The sequence below is a fragment of the Ailuropoda melanoleuca genome, chromosome 5 (genome assembly GCF_002007445.2).
Source record: "Ailuropoda melanoleuca isolate Jingjing chromosome 5, ASM200744v2, whole genome shotgun sequence".
NCBI classification, from domain to species: Eukaryota; Metazoa; Chordata; class Mammalia; order Carnivora; family Ursidae; genus Ailuropoda; species Ailuropoda melanoleuca.
The window spans coordinates 84949802-84975760 of NC_048222.1; the positions used below are offsets into that span (position 1 = coordinate 84949802).

The 25959-nt window shown below is 40.4% G+C and overlaps 1 long non-coding RNA gene across 1 annotated transcript in view; it reads left to right on the forward strand.

The window, feature by feature from the left end:
• Positions 1-25959, forward strand: part of LOC105236377 — a 55576-nt gene that overhangs the window by 24631 nt on the left and 4986 nt on the right. The window contains exons 4-5 of the long non-coding RNA XR_004625786.1: positions 2321-2389; positions 12670-12759. This is a non-coding gene — a long non-coding RNA (uncharacterized LOC105236377). The remainder of the gene's footprint in view (positions 1-2320; positions 2390-12669; positions 12760-25959) is intronic.

The window sequence follows — 25959 nt, forward strand, 5'->3', positions numbered from 1 at the left end:
CAGGATCTCTTCAATAATTCCAGAGAGTTCTCTGGCTAAAGATTAGTGCCACATCTGTCAGGCAATATTGACAATCTCATCAAAAGTGATGTTTCCCCTGTGCTTAATGTTTTTCTGCCTTTTTTTAAAAGATTTTATTTATTTATTTGAGAGAGAGAGAGAGTATGAGTGGGGTGAGGGGCAGAGGGAGAAGCAGACTCCCCGCCAAGCAGCGAGCCTGAGGCGGGGCTCGATCCCAGAACCCTGGGATCTTAACCTGAGCTGAAGGCAACACTTAACCCATTGAGCCACCCAGGTGCCCCAGCACTTATTTATTTTTAAAACTCAAACCATATGGTAGATATCATTGACTTGAAAGTTTTTTATTATGTTAATTTTATGAAGGAAGGAACCTTGTTATCTTGTTCAAAGCTCTGTCCCCAGTATCTAGAACAGTACACATAATAAATAGACTTAAAATAAATGTTTTTTGAATGAATGAATGAATGAATGAATGAATCTATATTTTTGCTAGCAGTTTTCATAAACTGCAAGGTCAGTGTTAGTTAACAGTCGGAAGCGGCTCTCCCAAAACCCAAATGCCGTTTTATTTTTTTTATTTTTTTTTAAAGATTTTATTTATTTATTCAACAGAGATAGAGACCAGGGAGAGAGGGAACACAAGCAGGGGGAGTGGGAGAGGAAGAAGCAGGCTCATAGCGGAGGAGTCTGATGTAGGGCTCGATCCTATAACGCTGGGATCATGCCCTGAACTGAAGGCAGACGCTTAACCGCTGTGCCACCCAGGCGCCCCCAAATGCCATTTTAAACGTCAAGCAAAGAAGTAAAAGTATCCTCCACTTTTTGAAAGTTCAGGAAATACCCACATTTTTTTAATGAAATACCTACATTAATAATACCGGACCTGTTTTCACTAACTGAAAGAAATCTGAAGAGGATCTGGCTTTTACAAAAAAGGCGGAAAGCCGAAACGGTGTTGGCCATTTGTTTTGCAGTGAGCTGTTATAGAGGCAGCGAGCACCCCGAGCAGGGAGAGTGGCCCCCGGCCCCGCCGAGCTCCTGCCGTGGGATCGACACTCCGCACGGCAGCATCAAGCCACAATAGCTTTGAACTGTGTCTGTGAGCATCTGGGTTTTATCTCGATTTATTTTGGGCATACACTAGCAGTGTGTGTCCTAAGGAATCAGAAAAGCTTAAGAAAGATTATTTTTTGGATCTGGGGATGCTCAAAAAATTTTTTTCCATGTAAATTAATGGTAATTACTTCTCCACTTTCCATCATTTCGGATAATAAAAGGCTTCAGGGGTACACCCTACTTTTGGATAGCAGAGGAACCTGTATCATGTCTAGGACAAATGAAGACCATGATTCATCCTACTCTTCTTAACCTTCTGGAGTATAACATTGAGTTAAATTCGAGTATCACACACCAAGACAACGTTAGGAAACTCAACTGCAGTGTTGCCTTAACTTCTTATACCATGGTGACCCCAGAAAATGATAACATTTGTAGAATACAGGTGAGGGGAAAACCCTTGCTGGGCCACCCTCAGGGCTGAGGGACTAATACACTGTCAAGAACTAACCTATTTTCTTAGAGAATCTTTACTTTCTAACCCAAGTTGCTGTTCAAATGCTGATAATGAGAGAATATTTACATGACAAGGGAAAGAGACTTTTTTAATGTTACAGATCACCCCCATACGTGGAAGAGAACATAAAAACGAAGAGGGTGCTTCTCTGACCTACACACCAAGGCCATGGCACCCACAGGAAATGAATCTTCTGGCACACTCACTTGTCATACACTGCACAGCTCTGCTCGGAAAAACTGGGATGGAAGGAGAGGACTTGACGCCACAGTATTAAGAATTATACTCTCCACAATGCATTAAGTACCTCCAATAAAAGGCACTGCGTACATTAGTTTATTTAACCCACTTAACCACTGCATGGGATGGGTGTGCTTTCTTCTCCTTTCTGTTAAGGAAATTGAGGCTTAGAGACATTTAATGTCATATTCACGTTCTTGTAAGTGGTAAGTGTCAGAGCCAGGTTTTGAATCTAGGACCCCAAATCCCATGTTCTTTTCTCTGCAAACAGCAAGACACAAGGAGCTTGCGTGTACATAACTGTCTTCAAATGTTAATGGACCCTTAGGTGGCAGAGAGAATAGAAATTTCAACTCTAAGAGGTCAAGCTAGTACCTATGAGAGGAATCACGAAGAAAGACAGGCTTTACCTCAGAACAAGGAAGAAATCTCATGAAGGTAGAACTTCTCACCTCAGATGGTATTTAGCAAGTGATTACTTCTTAGGTAATTTTGCAAGAGACTCCTGCTTGGATGACCTCTAGTTTCTTCCAACTTCAAGAGGATGATATTATGGTAAGTAAAAAGCATGAGAAGATTCTGTTACAAATATTGTTCCTCTTACATAAACTTTCTAAGGAGGGATTTGTATTTTAGACTAACTACATATGGATCAAGAGCTCAAATGAGCTCATTTGGGCTCTTGATCCAAGAGAGAAGGATCAATAATTCTCCAAAGAGCTTACAAATACCTTTCTCAGAAGACTGCCCTGTTATTCGGGAGCTTTCAGGCCTGGTCAAAAATACATTCATTCTGAAAAATCAAAATACAGTCTGAAACCTCCACCACTGGCAGGATTGAATAGAGCAAAGAGGAACTATTACCTTCCACAAGCCTTCCCAAAGAAGTGAATGGACATTGATTAACAGGACGTCTTGAAATCCATAGAGTGTCCTACTTTGAGGAATGGTTTAAGTAATTTTTCGTGTGATCTCGTTGATATGAGTAAAAGAAAGAACTGTATTCATTTTCAGATTTTCTCCTATTTTTTTAAAAGATTTTATTTATTTATTTGAGAGAGAGTGATCGAGAGAGAGAGCATGAGCAGGGGGCAGGGGCAGAGGGAGAGGGAGAAACAGGCTCCCCAGTGAGCAGGGAACCTGATGCAGGGCTCCACCCCAGGACCCTGAGGTCATGACCTGAGCAGAAGGCAGATGCATAAGAACTGAGCCACCCAGGCACCCCTCTCCTTTTTTTTTTTACCCCGTTTTTAGAGGGAATAATATCTTTGTCATTTTCCCACCATCTCTTTCCATAAACACACTTCCAGTTTTCACTTTAGAATAGTAACTACTCTAATAAATCAAGGGTTCTCTAAGAAGAATATCTTTATCCTTGAGAGAGCACACGAGGATTAAAATAAACTATTTGCCACTGACCGGTGTAGAGAACATGGAAGGCCGGACAGCATCCCTTCTCTGTGCCTTTGTCCCATGTCGCCCTCCTCTTGACTTTCTTCAGGTTAGGACGATCGGTGCCCCATTGAACCTCCAGTCCCACGTAGAGTCTGAAATGATTTAGGAACTGCAGATGTTATCCACTTGATTCTTCATTGTCCCAAACCGCAGGTGATTAAGAGACAAATCTAAACCATCCCCAGGAAGGAAATTCTAAATGGGGATGTGACTGTTCAACCACTTGCAAATGGTTTTCCTTGGCTAAAGGTATCTCTCCTTACAAGGAAGAAAGAGTGATGGAAGGCAGAGGGAATGTCCAGTGGACCTGGATTCCAGACAATTTTGTCGTTAATAGCATTTGTTAACCATTTGTTAAATGAAGGTGAGCACAAAAATATCAATAAAATTTTCCAAATGATGTCTACCTAGATAAAATATCTATATAATTTATTTCCTGTCCTGTTCTTCTTACTATTTTTAAAAAGCCAGGCCCATAGTAGGTGATCAAAAAATGATTGTTGAATAAAAAATGATGTAGTGTGATTGGGAGATAATGGTAGAGATCACTGTAATTGAACAGGTAACTAGGATTTCACAACCCTTCATATCCATACTTATGATAACTGCCTGGTTAAAACTGAAAGTCCTTTCTGTTCAGCAGATCCATTAGTAAGGATCCAAGACAAATGCAAAATACCTAATTTTGCTTCAAAACAATAGGGCCAGTGATCATTTCTTCTTTTTTAAAAAGATTTATTTATTTATTTTAAAGGGAGAGAGAAGGAGAGAGAGAGAGCAGGGGAAGGGGCAGAGGGAGAGAGAGAACTTAAGCAAACTCCCTGCTGAGCACAGAGCCAGAGACGGGGCTTGATCTCCTGATCCTAAGATCATGACCTGAGTTGAAGTCAAGAGTCCAACGCTTAACCAACTGAGCCACCCAGGCACCCTGACCATTTCTTCTTTCTTGAGCCCAGAAACTAACACAGTGTTTAAGAGCATACATATTCAGGATTCAGACTGCTGGAATCCAGCGCCGTCACTTATTAGCTTTATCACGTTGCACAAGTTTCTTGTCTAGGTTCCCTCATCTATAAACTGGGGATAACTCAGAGGGCTATTAGGATTGAATGGGATAAATCTTGTAAAGTACTTAGCATAATGTCTGACATATAGTAAATATTAAATGAATTTAACCATCATTATTATCATTAATCTATCAGTATAAAGAATAAAAGGAAATACAACAGGAAATACAAAGGAAGTATAACACTAATAAATAAAAAGGTAATTTGGCTGCCTCTCATATCTGGCAATTAAATTTTAGGGGATTTTAGATTACTGTATATTATTTTTCTATATTTGTACATGCTTCATTACTTATGGGAAAATAAACTATCAAATCCTACCACTCTACAGAAATATATACAAAATGGTTGAATGCTTTGTAAAGTATTATCAAATCTAGGGCTATTGAATTCTTTTCTCCTTCAAAGAAACTTTTATGTTTATGTTTTTAAACACATATACTATCTCTAGAAAGTGTAGTCAGAGGCACCTGGCTGGCTCAGTCAGTAGAGCATACGACTCTTGATCTCAGGGTTGTGAGTTTGAGCCCCACGTTGAGTGTAGAGATAGCTTAAAGAAAGAAAGAAAGAAAGAAAGTGCAGTCACTATCTTTTATTCGGTACCAGAACCTTTGTTATTCTGAAGTCTGGGGAGAGAGGGTCATTGAAGTTTGTAAATGCATTGACAAGTCCTTCTAAGAAAGCATGGGCAGAGTTCAGAATATTATCTTAGAAGGTAAAGAAGAACACTATGTAAATAGAGTTGCAAATCTCTTTGTATAGAGCTGACAATTCAGTACCTTAATAATCTTACGGACACTAAAGTTACTCAAGTTTAAGACAATCTCTGATGAATTAGTTCAATTACTATGATGTGGGCCAAAGAGCAAGGTTACATATATCCTCATTGAGAGCGAGATATTTTATATTAGTTTTCAGACTCCTTCAGTTAGCCTTCCACTGGGTTTTTTGTTTTTTTTTTAAACAACATTTAAATTTAACTTCTTGTTCACCTTCCTTACTACTTGTTTTGTCTAGCATGATTTTTATGCCTTCAGGTGCCTATGAATTATTTATGCACACATATGATTTTCTTTCTACATCTCCTTGCTGTGTTTTAAGTGAAAAGTTATGAAGGAATATTAAATAAGATGAGAGCAAAGCCAAGGGAAATGCAATATAGTTATGTGTGTGTACTGATAATGCCAGTAGTCAAGTATTACTGGACTCAGCTGAAAAAAACAAATATGTAACTGCCTTCACCAGTTGCTCATTTTATATCACCCTAAGGCAAGATTATTTCCTAGAAGACATCATTTTGTAATATAACCCTCTCTCATCTCTAAATCTCCCTAACCCCCACTCCAAGTACCAGGTAATTTTACTAAATCATAACACATTTTGTTAGCAGTATGGGGAAAGGGACTAAATGAACGTTGGATCACCTATATTGCCAGTGGGTAAATTACAAAGTTCCATTTCTCTGGATGGAATGCATTTGGAAATCAAGCCCTGCAGTAGCTACAAAAAAGCAGACATTGCTAGACTCATATTTTACATTCATTTTAAGTCATAAATCTTTAGAGTGTCATTTAAGTCCACAGATACAATTATATATCTTTCCATGCTGTTCATAGAGAGTAGAGGAATTTGCCACTCTTGCACCGTCCTATCCTAACAATTCGTATCCTTTGCGGGTCTTTTGCCGGGACCCTTCTCTCCCTTAATCTTCTCCCAAAGCCATAACACTCATGCATTTTCCTATGATGGAAAGACAGTTTTAGTTTGAAATCCCCAACTTTGCATTTACATCTTCAAAATCTCCTCTCTGGGACACCTGGGTGGCTCAGTTGTTAAGCGTCTGCCTTAGGCTCAGGGCGTGATCCGGGCGTTATGGGATCAAGCCCCACATCAGGCTCTTCCACTATGAGCCTGCTTCTTCCTCTCCCACTCCTCCTGCCTGTGTTCCCTCTCTCGCTGGCTGTCTCTCTCTCTGTCAAGTAAATAAATAAAATCTTTAAAAAAAAAAAAACCAAAAAAACAAAACAAAATCTCCTCTCTGTAGGGAGTTAGCCTCTTTCTTGGCTTTCAAGTTAAAAAAAAAAAAATGGAAACAGCGCCTCAAGTCTAACTTGATCTTATGTGTCTTTCTATCACCGACACCTGTTTCTTCTATCCTCACAGTCGGCCATACGATTTCTGTGTTAAAAATTATACCTCATCCATCACAGAGGTAGAGATCAGAAAAAGTGCCTATCAAAACTGTTGCGAAAGAAGCCATCTGCTGACTTTCACCTGGCTTTCCAAGAAGGCTCTAAGTAATATATTTGAGTGGCTTGCGGCATTCGGAAAGCGAGATCATAGGGTGTTAAGTCAACCACAACATATAATAGATGTTTTTTTCCCTCTAATACCTAAATCTGCTCCAATATATCTAGTGGAATCTTTTATTTCCTTTTCTTTGGCAACGGAAGAAAACATGCAGTCACGTAAAAATCACCTCAAAAACAACTGTGCGGTAATGGGGTTAGAGTCGTGTGTTTGGAGTCTAAAAAGCAAGCATGGCCTTGCTGTGTGATTTTTAACAATTCTTTTATTCTCTTGGTGTCTTGTGAGTTGATTTCTCTTTCTGCAAAATATACACTGCCTTTTATCTACTACAGTAAGAATAGAAAAAAAAATATTGGGGAACTCTCAGCCTAATGTTTTCTTCTATGAGAATTTTAAAGGTTTTTTTTTGTTTTGTTTTGTTTTTTTTTGTTTTTTAAGGATCACAAGTTCATTTACTTCCAGATATCAGCTGTATTTTAGCTTCATGTGTGCAGTCCCTGTGCATTCACTATTTTAGCTACTGACATCATTCCATATTATTTTTTGTGGCCCAGATTAAAAAAAAAAATTAGATCCTGAATGGCCACTGCAGGACTTTATGTTTCTCCTAAATGTAATACCTCTATTAAGCAGTTTATTTTAACTTCCTTCTTTTCCAGATTGTTCACGTTGGAAGGTATACCTTCTAAACTCCCCTCTAGTAATGTTAAGATGGACTAGACTTGATAAATCTTTCTGGGTATAGATTTTAAAAACTCCTATTGATCCACCGTGCTTTCCTGTTAAAGAAAGAATTGAAACATCAGCTCTAAAACAAAATAACTTCCGCAGAGTTGAAGTAGGCCAGCCAGCCTCTGGGTGGTTTTGATACCAGACCCCACGGGTCTGTGGCTCTATGGCGCCCAGTGGTCAGAGGGAAGGCATTTTGTCTCCCTCTAGGGATGGACGGAAGAGGAGAACTGAAAGTCGATTGTGTGTTGATCTCACAGCCATTATCCTGATACATATCTTTTTAATACTGTGATGGGAATGAGCTCCTCTGTGTTACCAACCAAGAGTGTTTTGCCTTTGACAACGGAGGCTCTATGGTTAGATCCCATAAACCTCCACTTCAATCCGTAGGGATCAAAATATGTGTGTAAATTTTCTGCATAAGTTCAGTTTAAACACATTCAGATAAGGACTAGCATTTTTAGAGAAAGCTCAAGAATATGAAAAGCTTTTTCCAAGCTGCCTGCCAGGTATATAGGGGTGGGATGAGGTGAGCAGATGCGGGTAAGAAAGTGGCTCATTTCTGCTCCCAGGGGCCCCATTCTTCATGACTTCTCAGCCGCCATGTTCCAGTCATTTCATGCATGGGCCACGAGGTTGGGCTGGACGCAGGTTTGGCCACATAAGAAGTGTTGGAGGCAGGCTTTTGCGGAGGTGTGGAGGGTGTGTACTGGCTACCGAGGCAAACCCTCTTCCCTAACAAAAATCATCCATGCCGCTTTCTTCTCTTTTCAAGATTTTTGTGTGATTGCTCATGGATTGACTGCATGATTTACTTTGTTGTTTTCTTTTGTTTTCCCAATTTTTGACCTTCAGAGCTCAACCAGCTGGTCTCAGCTGTACAACATCAGATCATTCCCACTGCGTTGTGTGCGTGTTCAAAAATGTTTTACAACAAATGTGCATGAGCACTTGGCAGAAGTAATAGTCTCATTTTCCATTTGTGTTAAGTTTCGGGATACAACCGTAAATGCGAAACAGGTGCTGAGAAGAGCCTACGGCAATTATAGCGGGGATGACACATCTGGTTGTCATAATGACTGAACAATTAAGGGTTAGCTGAAAATCTTGCTACGCTCAGGAGACTGCTCAGCACCGTCAGCCTGTACGAGCGCAACAATTCAGCCCACTTGCCCTGCCACGTTGTTACTCAGCACTGAACATGCCCTTTGGATTGCTGTTTCCTCGTCTCCCGGCCTACTCGTTTACCGAATGACATGATTATGTGACTGGTGGGTTACGACTTGCCTTCCGTGAAGAGGTTTCTTTTTATGTGTTTTGTATTAAATGCCCTTTGCCCCCAGCTTTAGCCGTGAACAAAGGGTACATTCTGGTAAACTATGCTCAAGTCACAGATGTATTTCATAAAGTTAAATTGACTTTATCTAGAGTACTTCTTTTTCTTATCAGCACTGAAAAACAATTTGGGGGGAAGTCGACAAAACATCCTCAAGATAGTTGAAAATCCTTTCACGGACTTCCAGTGCTAACCAAATTTTTACTGATATCAGGTGATAGAATGGTAGACACTAAGTCTGATTTCTTCTTCTGAAAGCTGAAATTCCAGTTCACCTTTATTGTCTCTAAAAAATTCGTCCTGGATAAGATTGCAATTGCACGTGTACTATTCCCGCTTTCGTTTAAAGGCTGTAATTAAGCCTTTTGTTTGTTCCAACTGCAATTTGTTCCTGGCACCGGATAAGGGCTAAGATGTTGCTTCTGCCCATTCTTCCCGCAAGACAAGTGGAGCTAACAGCAGGAATGATTACTAGCTTTGCTTTTCTTTTTTTTTTTTAAATACACTTTTTTTTTTTTAAGATTTTATTCGTTTGACAGAGATAGAGACAGCCAGCGAGAGAGGGAACACAAGCAGGGGGAGTGGGAGAGGAAGAAGCAGGCTCATAGCAGAGGAGCCTGATGCGGGGCTCGATCCCATAACGCCGGGATCACGCCCTGAGCCGAAGGCAGACGCTTAACCGCTGTGCCACCCAGGCGCCCCGATTACTAGCTTTTCTAATGCGAATTATAATACACATGACAAAACAAATTCGCCTTAATATAAAATGGAATGTAGAATTTTATTTCATCAGCCACCTGTCAAGTGAACCCACTTATGAATTCTAAAATAATATTAATCTTTGCAATAATGTTTCTTTCTATTTTAATTCTCAAAAAAAACGTCAAATTTCAAATGACATGCCCATTCTTGGGTTTATGAATACTTTTACTATTTAAAAGCAATTAACAGGGGTGCCTGGGTGGCTCAGTGGTTAAGCATCCAACTCTTGTTTTTGGCTCAGGTCATGATCTCAGGGTAGTGAGATCGAGCCCAGTGTCCAACTCCCCACTCAGCATGGAACTGGGCTTAAGATTTGCTCTTTCCCTCCCCCTCTGCCTCTACGCAAGCCACCGCCTGCAAGTGCGCTCTTTCTCTCTAAAAAATAAAAAAAAATTTTTTTAAAAGAACCAATTAGCAGAGTATGTTAAAGTATTACGTTATTTCTTCCAGTCTGACTTTTTAAGGTTAAATTCAGCATGTTTTAGAACTAGGTGCTGGAAGAAACACCCTTCTTTCTGGTTTCTCTTATGCAACGTCAAGTCATCTTCTTTATTACGAAGGAGTAAAGTAGGCACTGGGGAAAAACAAAACTGACCTCATAATCTTAGGCTTAGCAGAAGATTAAGTACAGGATAAATACCTAAAAAATACTTAGCTACCTGAAGAACAACAAAAATCTTACCAATTTTCGGATGAATCTTGCATATTATTAACTCCTCTGCAATTAGGCAACTGAGACCTAAAATCTAAGAAAAATTTTAAGATTATAAAATGGGTCTGGAAATGGGAATGAAATCCAGCCTTCAGACTCTTTGTTCTGTGTTTCATTGACTAGATAAAAAAAAAAAAAAAAGGTGGGGGGAACTACGGCCTTCATCCTCTAAAGGATGTGGCCTCACCATTGAGTTTTTCTGGGATTGATCCCCTAGACTTCACAGTTCTCTGCCTACTAAAGGCGCTTTGCAATGTGACCTTTTCTTACTTATTTGAACCAATCTGCCCATAAATGCCTCTACTTCAGTCAGACCTTCCATGAACACGCTGTGTTTGTCCCTGCTTCTTTGCTAATGCTCCACCCGTTTGCCTACATAACGCTCTCTGTAATTCTGCTCTCCACTGCTGGGCTTTCTATCCCTTCGAGTTCAGCTCTGGTCTTATTTCCTTCATTAAGCCTTCTGTTGATGCCTGCAATTAATATCAATCTCTCTCTCCTCTGAACTCTGAAACTTATACCTACACTATTTCATATCTTTATTTTGTTTATATATGGCTTTACATCACATGCTCCTTACAAGCTATATTTTATACTTTTATATCCACCAGCAATATAGTAGTTTTATACATCTTATTTAATTGGATCTAAGGGTTAAAAATGGTCAATGGGCTCCCTTTGTTCCTCTGTTCGTCACCCAGTTCTGGTGATTTGAATTGGAGACTAGGTGCTATAAGCTGAATGTTTGTATAACACCCCCTACCCCCAAATTCATATGTTGAAGCCCTAATCCCTAGTGTGATGGTATTTGAAGGCGGGGTGTTTGGGAAGTTAATAGGTCATGAGGGTAGAGCCCTCATGAATGGGATTAGTGCTCTAAGAGAAGAGACACAAGACAGGGTGTCTCCCCCATGTGCAGACACAGCAAGAAGGTGGCCATCTATAAACCAGGAAAAGAGCTCTCACCAGGAACTGACCATGCTAGCACCTTGATCTTAGACATCTAGCTTCCAGAACCTCAAGAAAGAAATGTTGTTTAAGTCACCCAGTCTATGGTATTTTTGTTATAGCTTCCCAAACCGACGAAAATACTTAACAAATGAATCAGCAAATAGAGACTCTAAACAGAGTGGTTTAATAGAAAGGATTTAACATGGGGAACTGGTTACAAAGGTGTTGGAAGAGAAACAAGGCTAACAGCAAATGATAAAGCCAGACGTTAGTAATAGCAAGAAGCTGCCAGCACTTCCAGGGCTGGAGGAACAGAAAGAGGAGAAGCTTTCACCGGACTTTTGGAGCTGGGGCTGCTTAGCGGGAGCTGGGGCCACCCAGAATAGGGCTGCGTGCGGAAAGCTGGGACCATGCAGGAGACACAACCACTGCCAGAAATACTGGCCAAAGTAAGGAAAGAAGGAGAGGCATACTCTGGCTTCTCCCCACCTTCCATACTCCAAACTCCTGCTAATGACTTATATTGGCCAAACTAACGAGAAGCCAGTTGGCAAAGAAGCCTGACCAATGTGTTTTGCAGAAATCAAACCTCTGTGGTACAGAACAGAGCAGGAGAAGCAGAGAAAAGAAATCTAAGAGCAAATAGGCAAATGATTAACAATTGCTAGCCCAGAACTGAACAAATCCGAAGCTATTCTACACGTGATGAAACTACAAAGAGTTCAAATTAACTCCTAAGTAACCAGTTTCTAATAATTAAAATTGCTGTTTCTGAATGATCACAATTTATTAGACTTCTTAATAACTTATGATTCCTTTTGTTTTCTTATACATTGGAAAAGAAATACCAAGTCTTTCTATCTTTGGCCTGTTTCAAACGGGTCATGACTATTCTGGCATCTGTCACCTCTAAGGAAATAATTTCCAAAATACATTGCTTAATTTAACTTAGCTCTGTAAATTCTAGCTGCTCTCTCACGGAAAAATTTTCCGTCTTTTAACACATTGAAAACTAATCTCATTCTTTCATTATTAGCTAAAACTTTTTCATTTGAAAGAACTAGAAATCCAGCTCTAACTAGTTTAAGCAAAGTAGGAAATGTATTGGCTTGATCTAACTGGGAAATCTGAATCTTGTATTTCAGGCATAGCTAGATCCAGGAACCTAAATGATATCCGTTAAAATTTGTTTCTCTCTCACTCTCTGTCTCTGGTTTTCTATCTCTTCTTACTCTGCTCTCCTTGCCTTTGTTTAATTTTTGTTAAAGTTTCTATTTAAATTCCAGTTAGTTAATATACAGTGGAATATTAATTTCAGGTGTGCAATATAATGATTCAACACTTACAAACAACATCCTGTTCTCATCACAACAAGTGCCCTCCTCAATCCCCATCACCTATTTCACCCATCCTTCCACCCCTGCCCCCGCCTCTGGTAACAAACCTCTGGTTTGTTCTCTATATATAGTAAGAGTCTATTTCTTGGTTTGTCTCTCTCTTTCATTCTCAGGCAGGCTGGCTTCATGGGTGACATATGCAGAATTCAGAAAGAACTCTCATTGGTCTGCTTGGATCACATGCTCACCTAGAGAACCATTCGGTAAGGCCAAGTCTATGGTGGAGCCTCATTGGCTGGAGCTAGATCAGAAAAGTACCACTTGTAGACGGGTTGTGGGTGTGATCTTCCCCATTCAAATGCCATGACAGTTTGAGGAGAAGAAAAGGATATGGAGAAGATCAAAACATATACTCATTATACTCCTCCTTCCTCCTCCTCCTAATTTCTTACAATTTTTTTGTTTCTGTTACTAGAGTTTTGCCAAGCATGTTTTAAACCACCTAGTCCCTATCTCTTGCCTCCAGACACAATCAATCATCAAACCCTATCACTTCTGCCTTGAAAATAATTCTATTATCTGTCATTTGCTTTTACTTTCACTGTTTACTACCTTAACTTAGACCAGGTTTTTTCATCCTTGGCGCTATTGACATTATGGGCCAGATACTCTTGGTTGTAGAGTGTCCTTCTGTTCATTGTGGGGTGTTTAGCTGCGCCCCTGGTCTCTACCCAGTGGATGTCAGAAGGACTCTGCACTGTGTGACAACCGACTTTGTCCCCAGACATTGCAAATATCTCCTGGGGAGTAATATATGCCCTGGTAAAGAACCCCTGATATAGGGACACCTGGGTGGCTCAGTCGATTAAGCATCTGCCTTCGGCTCAGGTCATGATCCCAGGGTCCCGGGATGGAGTCCCTCACTGGGCTCCCTGCTCAGTGGGGAATCTTCTTCTCCCTCTGCCCCTGGCGTTCCCCCTGCTTGTGTGTGCGTGTACTCTCTCTCTCTAATAAATAAAATCTTTTTAAAAATAAAAAAGAACCTCTGATATAGATATTTGTTATCTTACACTTGGGTTATTATGATAGTATTTTAACTAGTGTTTCTCTTCCCATTATGTATCCTTTTACCATGTTTCCAGAATCCTCTTGGTTGCCACAATAGTATCCTTAAAGCACCACACTGATCATGAAAATCCTTTCATAAAATTTTTGTCGAATTTTCTCTACTGCCTACTGAATAAAGACTAGATTCTTAATTTGATATGTATATTTGAACCCTTAACCTATTATTTCTAAGCTCAATGTAAAGGAGTATTTTGCACTCTAACTGGTCTACCCATTATTCCCTGGCTCTGTTTGTGTTTTCCAAGTTGTTGGTCTTGTTGCTTTGCTGGCCAGCAACTTAACCTGTCAAACCCTCAAACTTCTACACATTCCCCAAGGCCGAGCTCCAGTGCCACTTTCCCTTTTCCTCTAGGAAATCTCCCTTGTGTCTCCCTCCTTTGTTCCTAGTATACCCTTATCCTCATCTGCTTTCACTTTTTACAACACTCTTGTTATATTTTTGGCTCTTATCATCCATTTGACTCATAGCACATACACCTGGCATTGTTATTTTTTATGTTAATATCTTATCATTCCAACCGGAGGAAAGAGTTTGAAGTATGTGATACCCTGGCATCAGCACTTAGACGTGTCCTAGGGCAAGTTATAAATTTTCTTGTGTTTCTGTTTCCTGATTAGCTTAATGGAAATAGCCATGCCCTTCCTCTCTATTTCACTTGTGTGTGTTTTTTTTTTAGAATAAAATAAATAAAATGAATTCATCTCATAGGGATACTACAGATGACAAGCCAGTTTTTACTACCATTTTTACTACAATCCTTGGAAGATTCCCTGTGACTTGTTACTGATGATCAGCATACATTTAGGAATAGATGGGGAAGTGAGAACAGAGTCTGTATTCTGGAGAAGAATTATTCGTGGATGTGACTGGATTAAGGATCAACCCAGTATTTTGTACTTTCACTTAGATATTAAGTTGGTTACCACTCTAATAGTTATATTATAAGGGTGGTAGAAAAGATGAAGGAGTCATGGGAATGTAAACTGCTACGGGCATCTAGGAAAATAGTCTAGTAGTTTCTGAAATAGTTCAGCATAAAGTTACCATATAACCCAGCAATTCCAGTCCCAGGTATGTACCCAGGAGAAATGAAAACACATGTCCATACAAAAACTTGTACATGAATGTTTATAGTATTATTCGTCTTAGCTAAAATGTAGAAACAACCCAAATGTTCATCAGCTGATGAATGGATAAGCAAAATGTGGTATATCTTTCCAACGGATTATTATTCTGCTGTAGAAAAGAATGAAGTGCTGATAAATGCTGCATTGCAGATAAACCTTGAAAACCTTATGCTGAGTGAGAGAAGAGAGTCAACAGCAGCTCTTCTATTACATCATTTCATTTACATGAAATGGCCAGAATAGATGAATCCATATGGACAGAAAATAGATTTGTGGTTGTTTAGGGCTGGGAAAAGGAGAAGACAGGGACAAAGGAGTGATATCTAAAGGGTGTGGGGTTTCTTTCTGAGATGATAATAATGTTCTAAATTTGTGCTGATGGTTGTATGTAAGGGTGAATATACTAAAAAAAAAAAAAACAACCCACAGGATTGTACACTTGAAATTGTATACTAGAACTGTATGGTATATGAATTGTATTTCAGGAAAGCTATTATTAAAAAAAAAAAAACTTGAAAACCACCAACTATCCAAAAAAAAAAAAAAAAAAGTCCATAGCCTACCAATGTCTTAGCAAGTTTCTTGAATCAAAACAGGTAAGATAAGGAGAGACTAAAATGCTAAGTCTGGGGATTCTATCATGCATTTTTTTGGTGTTAGTCCTTTGTTTGCTCCCAATTCATTCTAATTCCCCTGGTGGAACCTGTGTTCTGCTTTCTCTGCACCTGCATTCTTACCTGACACTGAACTTAGTGACTCATGGATCCATAGAATGCTATTAACTTGCCAATACTAATTCTCTGTTTTTAACTTAGCGATGTCAGGTTGTCAAATAGAAAGTTTTGCCATAAAGGATTATACTTGTGGTGGGATATAGAGAGGAAATCCTGCACTTCCAAAACATCGAGAACATTTGAGTGGCATCAGTTTCTCCCAATGCACGTAAGTTGTGACCAACCAGTTACATAAAAGAAAGCGTATGCAGACCATGACTTTTATTGTCGTCAGAGGTATCCTGTATTCTTCACGCCCTCAGACACACGCTAAGATCACCACTGAGTTGCTGAAGAGTTTCCATTTCTCTGTGTAATGCATACATTGTTCTACATAAACTCAATTTCATTTTTCTGGTCTATTTCCTATTTTAAGTATAATAGGAATGTAGGAACCTCCCAACCTTTTCCTGGGGATGGATATTTTAATCTACACGAGCCAGTTGGGAAGTTTGGCTTTACCCATCTCTCTTGCAGACATTCTCTAGTATCTGACATTCTGGGTTTCTTGGCTGACACAATGGCCTCTGTGTTTTAGCACATCTGGAGGTCAGGTGACTCCTCCCTCTCTTCGTGCCAGAGAGTGGAATGGAGAAGACTTTTTTATTTTTCCCCTTGTTCCCTTGACCCTTTAGCCTCTTCAATAGGAAAACATTAAATGGCATGGCATATATGATATGTAGCAAAACCCAGTGATAGTGATAAATGGAAAATTAACATTCACATTTATTAAGCACTTACTATTTACCATCCACTATGTTGGATGCTTTGCTGAATCTCGACAACTCTATGAATATGTACTACTATTGTGCCTATTTTATACGTGGGTAAACCAAGTCTTAGAGGGGTGAAACAACTTGCCACAGATCTAGGCAGTCTCACCAATGCTCTTAGCCACTGCCAAGATTCAAGTTCTAAATACAGTTGACCCTTGAACAACGTGAGAGTGGAGGGACACCAATCCCCCACCCCCATGCAATCAAAAATTCGCATATAACTTTTGACTCCCCCAAAACTTAACTACTAATAGCCTATTATTGACTGAAAGCCTTACCGATAACATGCACAGTCTATTACCACATATTTGGTATGTGGTATATATTATGTATTGTATTCTTACAATAAAGTGAGCGAAGAAAAGAAATTGTTTATAAGAAAATCATAAGGAAGACAAAATAAACACATTTACAGTACTGTGCAGTATTTGTTGAAAAATATCCGCATGTAAGTGTACTTGGCAATTCACACCTGTGTTATTCAAGGGTCAACTGTAGTTTGGAATTTTCTTTTCTTCTCTGGTTTTAAGTAGGCTCTATGCCCTTTGTGGGGCTTGAACTCACAACCCTGAGATCAAGAGTTGTGTGCTGTACTACTGAGCCAGCCAGGCGCCCAGGGTTTGGCATTTTCTTTGTGCATTTGCAGGACATGAACACAAGATGCAGGCTTTCACGGTGTGAGTGTCCATGTGCTGGACGCCTTCTGTTTGTCCTCCAGACCTTCCGTACATTTTTCCACTCTGTCTTGTGCACCAGGAGTTGACCTTCAATTATGTGGATGGCTTCCTTACCCATTGGTCCCAAGGGAAGCGTTAGCAAGAGATTGGCGAGAGAGCTGGCCTCTCTCCCACCTTGTCACTGGCCCCCTGGCTGAGTCCTGCCATCACAGGTGTCAAGCTCTTGTCATATGGCTCGTTCTGCTCAGCATTTTCTGTCTCCAGATCCTGGTAACCATTTCCCCACTTTGCCCCAGGAGTTAACACTAATCCTCTGTGGTTTCTCTACACCCTGCCCACACCTTTGTAAATAGACCTTTCATCGAACCTTCTCTGGATTTCCCTGTTATGAGTATGCTGTTTGCTTCCTGCTGGGACCCTAACTGATCCAGTTTCTCTGGGTGTTCCCCCTTCCTTGACCTGGTTCTAGCTACAGGTCACACCTGTGACTCCTGTGCTCTCTGGGTTATCTCTGCTACCTTCCACAGAAGGAGAATGCTCAACTCTGCTCTTTCCTGATTCCTGCCAGCTCAAGTAGTTGGGAGGGCGGCGGGCCTTGGGAGAAGGGGAAGGTGTGAAATTTCCTCCAGTACCAGTTCAGTCTCCCCACCTAGGACGGCTTCTCGGACAGCTGATGCCTTATTAACTAATTACACCTCTCAAGAACTCAGAGTAATTATTTCCTCAGAGACATCAGGGCGTAACCTAAGCTGAAGAAGAGTATTTCTCTTACTAGCAGCACTGTGGCCCAGACCTGCGGAAATAGTGGGTCTTCATTATTGTCCCTAAAATCACTGGATTCAGATTCTTTTTTCTTTTTTTAAGATTTTTATTTATTTTTATTTTTTTAAGTTTTTATTTATTTATTTGACACAGAGAGAGAGCACAAGCAGGGGGAGCAGCAGGCAGTGGGAGAAGCAGACTCCCCCCTGAGCAGGGAGCCCAACGTGGGGCTCTATTCCAGGACCCTGGGATCATGACCTGAGCCGAAGGCAGACGCTTAACCGACTGAGCCACCCAGACACCCCATTAAGATTTTTATTTTTAAGTAATCTCTAACCCAAGATGGGACTCGAACTTACAACCCTGAGATCAAGAGTCCGTGTGCTCTGCTAACAGAGCCAGCTGGTGCCCTTTGGATTCAGATTTTTTCTGCTCCGCCTGGGGCCCTGGCAGCTTGCACAAAAGCCCATAATAGCTTTTAGCGGCTTCCTGGAGACTACCACCAACTGTGATAAAAATTACTTTGATTCAGAATTTGGGGGTGGGGATTTGAGAGATGCTCACTGATTCTTCTTTGTTCGTTAAGTAATTGAGATGAAGGATCTTGCTTCTTTGGAGTTGCCTTTCTGCTTCCCATTTTCCCTCAAATTCTGCATATAGAAGTAAATATAGAGTCCTCAGGAAGATCTTCAGAGATGTATATAATTCAGTTTTTGAAGGGTTGAGAGGTCTTCTGGCAGGAAGTTACAGATGTTGGTCAGGGATTTTCCAGGTGGGGAGAACAGTTTGTGCAAAGGCACAGAGGCAGGAGAAAGTGTGAGAAATTCAGGGGAAGAAAATACAGGACTGTTTGATTCCCAGGGTTCCTCTAGTGCAAACATGCTCAGACATCAAGGATGAGCGATCAAACAGAGTGTTCACCAGGCCACAGGGGTGTGTATAGCTGATGTCTCTTCAGATTGGTTAGCGCCCTTGCCTAGGCTGACCAAATACCCCAGCTGCCCAGGGCCGTCCCAGTGTTAGTAGCAGAAGTTCCATATCCCCGAAACCCATTAGTTCCAAACCGATGGGACAGCTGATCATCGTCTGCTGCTAGACTAGTTCAATATTTTGGACATCACCCCTGCATTAATATATAAGCACATATACATTCACGCAGCTCATGTTTTCTCTCTCTCTTTTTTAAATATTTTATTTATTTATTTATTTGTCAGAAAGAGAGCACAAGCAGGGGGAGTGGCAGGCAGAAGGAGAAGCGGGGTCCCTGCTGAGCAAGGAGCCCAAGGTGGGACTGGATCCCAGGACCCTGGGATCATGACCTGAGCGGAAGGCAGACGCTTCACCCACTGAGCCACCCAGGCGCCCCATAGTGTTTTCTGTATATGTACTTATGTTCCTGGGTCCTTGCTTTCCAAGTTTATGCCTTTAATAGCATTCTTGCTCTTTTAGTTTTGAGCAGGATTTCTAACCCAAGACTGTATTAGGTATCATCAAACATGACCTCCTCTTGCCCTGACAGTCTAAAGTATTGTTCCATGCCTGTAATCTCTGAGGCATCTTGAACTTTCCTTTCCTGCCATCAGAGTGAGTTTCCCTCAAGGATCTTTGAAGAACTCTCTTCAGACTTTTCTGCTTAGAGGAAATTCCTTTTGAGCCTCCGAAGATGGCTGGCTGTATTAAAAGACGCGCAGCTATGACTGGAATGTTTGAAGACTGCTCCAGAAACTGTGGGCTTATCTTGGCTTTAATTTTAGCCCTTGAATTACGTATTTAATATAGACCAATTTGCAAGAATAGCAGATACCCCAGCTGACTTGTGCGGCAGGCGGAGCGTTCTTCCTCTCTGGCGTCCTCTGAGCCAGACAGCTGTGCTCTGAATCGGCTCAGCAGCCAGCTGCTGGGTGCCTCCGTCCTGCCGGAACATTCTTCCGCTTTGAGGCCACACCTGGGAGCCCAGAATGTCACCGGACAAGCAAGCGAGGTGATGCGCGCTGCAGAAGATTCTGTTATGCCTCCTTCCTTTACACGCCCGGAACTCACAGACATCTGTTAACGATTTGCCGAAAAGTAACGTCTATGCCGAGTGAGAGGTCTGAGAAATGCCTGCTTGACGTGAAGACATGTTCGTGTTTGGAAAAGTGTTTTTTTGTCGGAGGCTAAAGCATTCATTTATACCTCTCTGAGGACTGTAATTATCTCCAGTCTTGCAGAGTTAATCATCACCATCACGATTAGTTTCCTTTTGCTGGAAAATCAGCTTTGGAAACACAGCAGGAGGGACAACCGCCCAACTTCATGTCCCAAGGAGTGACTTGCACACTCCACTCTTGTCCCCACAGTCACATTTTCTGTGTCTGAGCTTTGCCTAAATCCATACCCATAGAAAAAAAGCTGGAAGGTTCCTCCGCTCGGTCCTGTTCTGCCCAGACCTGTTCTGCCATTACTTAGTCACAAATTCAACAAATATTTATTGAGCCCCTCCCATGTGCCAGATACTGGTGATGGAGCCCCACCTCTGTCGTCTGATTGTTGGTGGCAGTTTCAGACCAGCGTGGCAGGGATATTTTGGAGAAGGTGCTAGTCAACGCGCATTACATTTGTAACTTCTATCCCTATTTTTCCACGATGTGAGGAGGAAATGTGAACAGTATTTAAGATCATGAACCAATTAGTGACCTCCTTTCCACACAGCTGTACACTTCTGGGGTTTGAAAGGGATTTGGCAGTCCCGTGGTCACACAATCTCAAGGCTGTCCCGCTGACTTTTCCATGTCTGTGTGTATTTGCCTCTCTGCCTTCCGCTCTCTCCAGCTGAGCTCCAGGAGAATGGACCCGGTCATATGAATCGTAGCATTCCCAGCAATTTTGGTTTGGTGTCCGGTGTGTTGTCAGTGCTGCAAACTGATTGATAAATGGTTGCACAAAGGGATAATCCCAGAGAGGCAAGTGACTTGGTCAAGGTCAAAATTTAGTGGCAGCCCCAAGACCCCGATTCAGGTTCCCTGCCTGTTCGAATCCAGGGCTCTTCCTAGTTCATTATTTGCCTCAAGCTTTGAAACAGAATACTCAGATGAGGCTGGGCTGGTGAGAAAGCTTCCTCTCAAGGCGTGTGGAGAGAAAGGGAAACAACAATAGTAAAAGTCTGCGCTTTCAAGTTTAAAGATTCCAGTTTAGAAACTAGCCTTGATGGCACCTCAGTTCCATTCCTCCACAAATCGATACTTGACTTCACCTGTATGCCACGCACCATGGGGGTTCTAGAGATGCCGCTTTTCATTTTCTTGTTCAGTTTTAGGAATTCCGAAGATGCGAGAGTTGGCTGAGTAGCTATGATTTTCTATTAATTAATTACTACGAAATAATTCTCTTCTCCTTCTATTGAAGGCCTCGGGGGGCATGTTCTCAAGGTCCCAACACTATTTGGAGGATAGTTTGAAACTTGCTGATGCTGTCCGTCCAATCCCTCATTGATCAAGATACTGAAGTCCAGAGATGTAAGGGACCAGTGACAAACATTGTGGGAAGCAGAGCTCCGAAGACCCTGGATTTGCTCCCCAGCCAAGTTCAATTTCTGCAAAATGTTAAGATACTGCTTGGGAGGTAGTGGCTGTGCAGTTTCTGTGTGGACATCATTAAGGCTTCATGGGACCACTTAAACCTAGGAATAGAATGCCCAAAGGTCAGCCCAACTGAGCTTCTGAGATGGGGTGAGAGGCCCGAGTCACACAGACAGACGGACAGGTCCAGATAGACCAGCGGAGTCACCGTGAATTATTGCCTCCGTATCATGAAAGCACCTGGCAAATTGAGGATTTATGGGTGGAGCTGAGTAAAATTAAAAGCACATGCTGGTCTAATATGAGAAAGAAGCAGGAAGAATTTTGAGGAAAATTAATATTCTACATTTTTCTGATGGGAGGGTTAGGGAGAGGAATCTTGCTAATCTGATAAACAATTTCCCTTTAAGATGCTACTTTTATAGAACAATGAAGCACACATATAATAAATTGTGAAAGGGTGTGTACACTAAATTCTTAATAGAGGTTGCCTTGGGGGTATTGAAGTCAAATTATGAGGCACTTTTATGCACTGTTTTGTTTATTTCTATCAATTCTTTAATTAGTAAAAATAGAAATGCCAAAAAATGATAGATTTATTTAATTTTTTATCTTGTTTGAGAAATTGTTCAAATAATTACAATTTTATAAGCCTTGTATTTAAGCAAACACTTATTGGAGACTCTATTACAAGCATTAAACTCAGTACTGTGTGTGGAGGAGGCTTGTCAAAAATGCCGATGTATTAAAAAGGTCTAAATATTGTGCTGTGAGAATGTAGGGAAGGAGTGGGCGAGCGCTTAGTGCTAGTTTCCAGTGAAAGGTGACATTGGAGCAAAGACTTGAGGCATGAGGAGAATTTCCTCAAGAAGCAAATGTGGAAGATTTCTCCTTCCAGGTTGAGAGAACAGCATGAGCTCCATGAAAATGTGACAGCACACAGTCCTTTGGGACAAGATAATAGATTTGTGTGAATAAAGCACATTCTCTTGAGGCAGGAAAAGAAGCCTTTGATGTAAAGAGCTTCAAATGTTATGCTAGGAAGTCAGGCTGTTCTGTAGGTATTAAGAAGCCATAGGAAGCTTTGTGACGAGGAAATGATGCAATTTTACTTTTATGTTTGAACATGAAAAAAAATTATACCATTTTATATATATATATATATATATATATTTATACTGTTTTGTAATAATTCCCCCTCCCATTTATTAACATTTTGTGAATGTCTTTTCATATCAATAAATATAAACACATACTATTTTTAAATGTAACATATATGGAAGAACTGGAATTTATTTCACTAAATCCCATTGATGGATGTTTAAATTAGCTCACATATTTGGATTTATTTATTATTATTTTTTTAAGATTTTATCTATTTATTTATTTGAGAGAGAGAGCATGCACAAGCAGGGGAGCAGCAGAGGGAGAGGGAGGGGCAAGGCAGACTCCCCGCTGAGCCTGGAGCCTGACATGGGGCTCGATCACAGGGCTTTGAGGTCATGACCTGAACCGAAATCAAGAGTCGGGTGCTTAACCCACTGAGCCACCCACGCATCCCTCACATATTTAGATTTATATGCAACACTACCCCAAGCACCATTTTACATATACCTTTGTTTTCTTGTGTAATTATTTCCTTTGAACAACTTTTTGCGTTTACTTGCCTGTTCCTTTTGAGGAACCCAATTTTTCTTTCATGTTTCAGAAATTCCTTCCCCTACTCCAAGATTTTATCAGTGTTCACTTTTATTATTGCTTAACATTGAATGTTTTAATTATATATATATATAAATCTTTGAGCCATTTTAGATTTATTTTGGAATACAATATGCGATGGGGAATCTAACCTAATTAAAAAATAGTTCACAAAAAAGAGATAGTTTGCCGGTTGTCTTGATGCTATTACAAAATATGTTTCTGGGGCACCTGGGTGTTTCAGTCAGTTAAGCAGTCGACTCTTGATTTTGGCTCAGGTCATGAGATCCAGCCCGGCGCTGGGCTCCATGCTGGGTGTGGAGCCTGCTTAAGATTCTCTCTTTCCCTCTTCTTCACCCACCTCCACTCTCTCTTAAAAAAAAAAAAAAAGGAGTATGTTTCTTTCCTATTGTTTTGGAGTACTTTCCTAACCATATACCTGACTTTGGATTGAATTTTAAATTGGATTCAATTTTTCGATATAGTATTTATTCCATCCATCTACTCTGGATGCAGTGCCACAATGCTTTCGCAATAGGCAAACCTCCCCTGATTCTAGCTAGTTTTAAGTAGTGCTATGGTAATTCCCCTCTGTAAGCCTCAACGGTTAATGAAAATCTTCACACTTAACAGCCTTATGTTAATGATACTCCCAGGAATGATGAGATTAGAAGAGTCCACCCTTAAAGAAGATGATGCCAGAAGAGGAGGATATATGCAGAAGTGGATGATCAATGAAAGGGAAAGTTTAGAAAAATTGAAGACATTATTCTTTTTTTTTAAAGGAAAGTGAATCCAGATGGCTGTAGATGTTGAGGACCCAAGGCTTATATAGATGCTATGTATCATATATATATGATAGATATATATAAATAACATATATAATAATAATACATATGTCATTATCTATATAATTATGTGTTTATTTTTTTAATAAAGTGGTATCACACTGTATTTACAATTTTATTTTCTGCTTGCTAAAAATATTCACATTGTTTTAGAGGCATTTTCTTTAAAGATATATTTGTATCCTTTATCAACTTTATTTTTATTGGTCGCATAATATCCCATCTGTTGGATGTCACAGGATGTCGTGATGCTTTGTAAAGTTGCATAAAAATACTTCACCACCAACATCTCCTAGAGCTCAGCTACAGAGGAATAACCCGGAAGCATTAGAAGGTGTCAGAGAAAAAAGCTATTTCTCTCTGTGCCTCTGTCTCTCTGTGCTTGACTTAAATTGCTTGACTTATGGGTGTTCAGACTCAGCTGGGTTTTGTGGGTTCACTCTTGAGGGTTATGAGCTTGAGTTAGCTCTTGCTAATTTATAGATCCAGCCTAGTTACTTACCTCCTGTAATTATTTTTTTAAAAGATTTTATTTATTCATTTGACAGAGAGAAAGACAGCCAGCAAGAGAGGGAACACAAGCAGGAGAAGTGGGGGTGGAAGAAGCAGGCTCCCAGCAGAGCAGGGAGCCCGATGTGGGGCTCGATCCCAGGACCCTGGGATCACGCCCCGAGCGGAAGGCGGATGCTTAATGACTGAACCACCCAGTCATTTTAACTATAATTATTTCTTAACTATCAGCGTATTGTAAGTGATGTTTGATTCTTATTCTTCTCCCTCAGAAATCCTGGCATTTCATTAAAGTTTCAGGAGTGACCCTACACCTGTCACTGACGAGGCACTTTGATCTTTACACAGATGAATATTTAAAGCATTTAACTTTATGATCCTCGATAATAATATTATAAAATAGTCTTCCCCATTCTCTAAAATCTTATTTTTCATCATTTATTTTTAAAGTGGAAAGGATTTTAAAGATAAACATTACCATAGCTCAGATAGCCAAGTGGTCTGCATGATCCAGGACTAGAAGGTAGTTCTGGCTCCAAGTTTAATGATTGTTTTTCTCAAATTGCCCTTTAGTGCTGTGAATCAACCTTACACTCTTTGTATAAACCCCACTTATGCACAGAGGGATGGATTTTATATTCGAATGTCTTATTTATGATTTTAATCTATATTTAGAAATGATATAGGCCTACATTTTTATTTGTATTGTGTTTTCCAGCTTTGGTGTCAAAATTAACCGCCAAGGGGCACCTGGGTGGCACAGTCGTTAAGCGTCTGCCTTAGGCTCAGGGCATGATCCCGGCGTTTCGGGATCGAGTGCCACATCGGGCTCCTCCACTGGGAGCCTGCTTCTTCCTCTCCCTCTCCCCTGCTGTGTTCCCTCTCTCTCTGGCTGTCTCTCTGTCACATAAATAAATAAAATCTTAAAAAAAAAATTAACTGCCAAGTTTTTCGTACTTTTCTACACTCTAGACTGTTTTATGTGATGTAGAATGATTTGTTCTTTGTTTGATAGACTTGCCTTAAAAATATCCTAATCTTGGCATACTTTCTGGGGAGTTTTTTGTTTCTTGTCTTTTATATTTTCTTGTGGTTTTTGCTTTATAGTATTAATGTTTTTGTTTGTTTGTTTGTTTTAAAGATTTTATTTATTTATTTGACAGAGAGAGAGACAGCCAGCGAGAGAGGGAACACAAGCAGGGGGAGTAGGAGAGGAAGAAGCAGGCTCATAGTGGAGGAGCCTAATGTGGGGCTCGATCCCGGAACGCCAGCATCACGCCCTGAGCCGAAGGCAGACGCTTAATGACTGAGCCACCCAGGCGCCCCTATAGTATTAATGTTTTTACCTGGTTTTGAATCCGTATGTATGACAAATTGTTTATTGGACCTAGATTTTCAGATTTATTGGAGCAAAATTATATTTTATCTTCTCTTATATTTTAAAAAATCTTTATAACTGAGGCATGCTACATTCTAACTTCCAATGCTGTTTATTTTGTGTCTTTTCTTCTACTTTCTTGTCAAAAAGTTTATTTTATTGATCTTTCCAAATTATTAGCTTTTATTGATATTAAGAGGAAAAGAGAAGGAAAATATGTAATATATA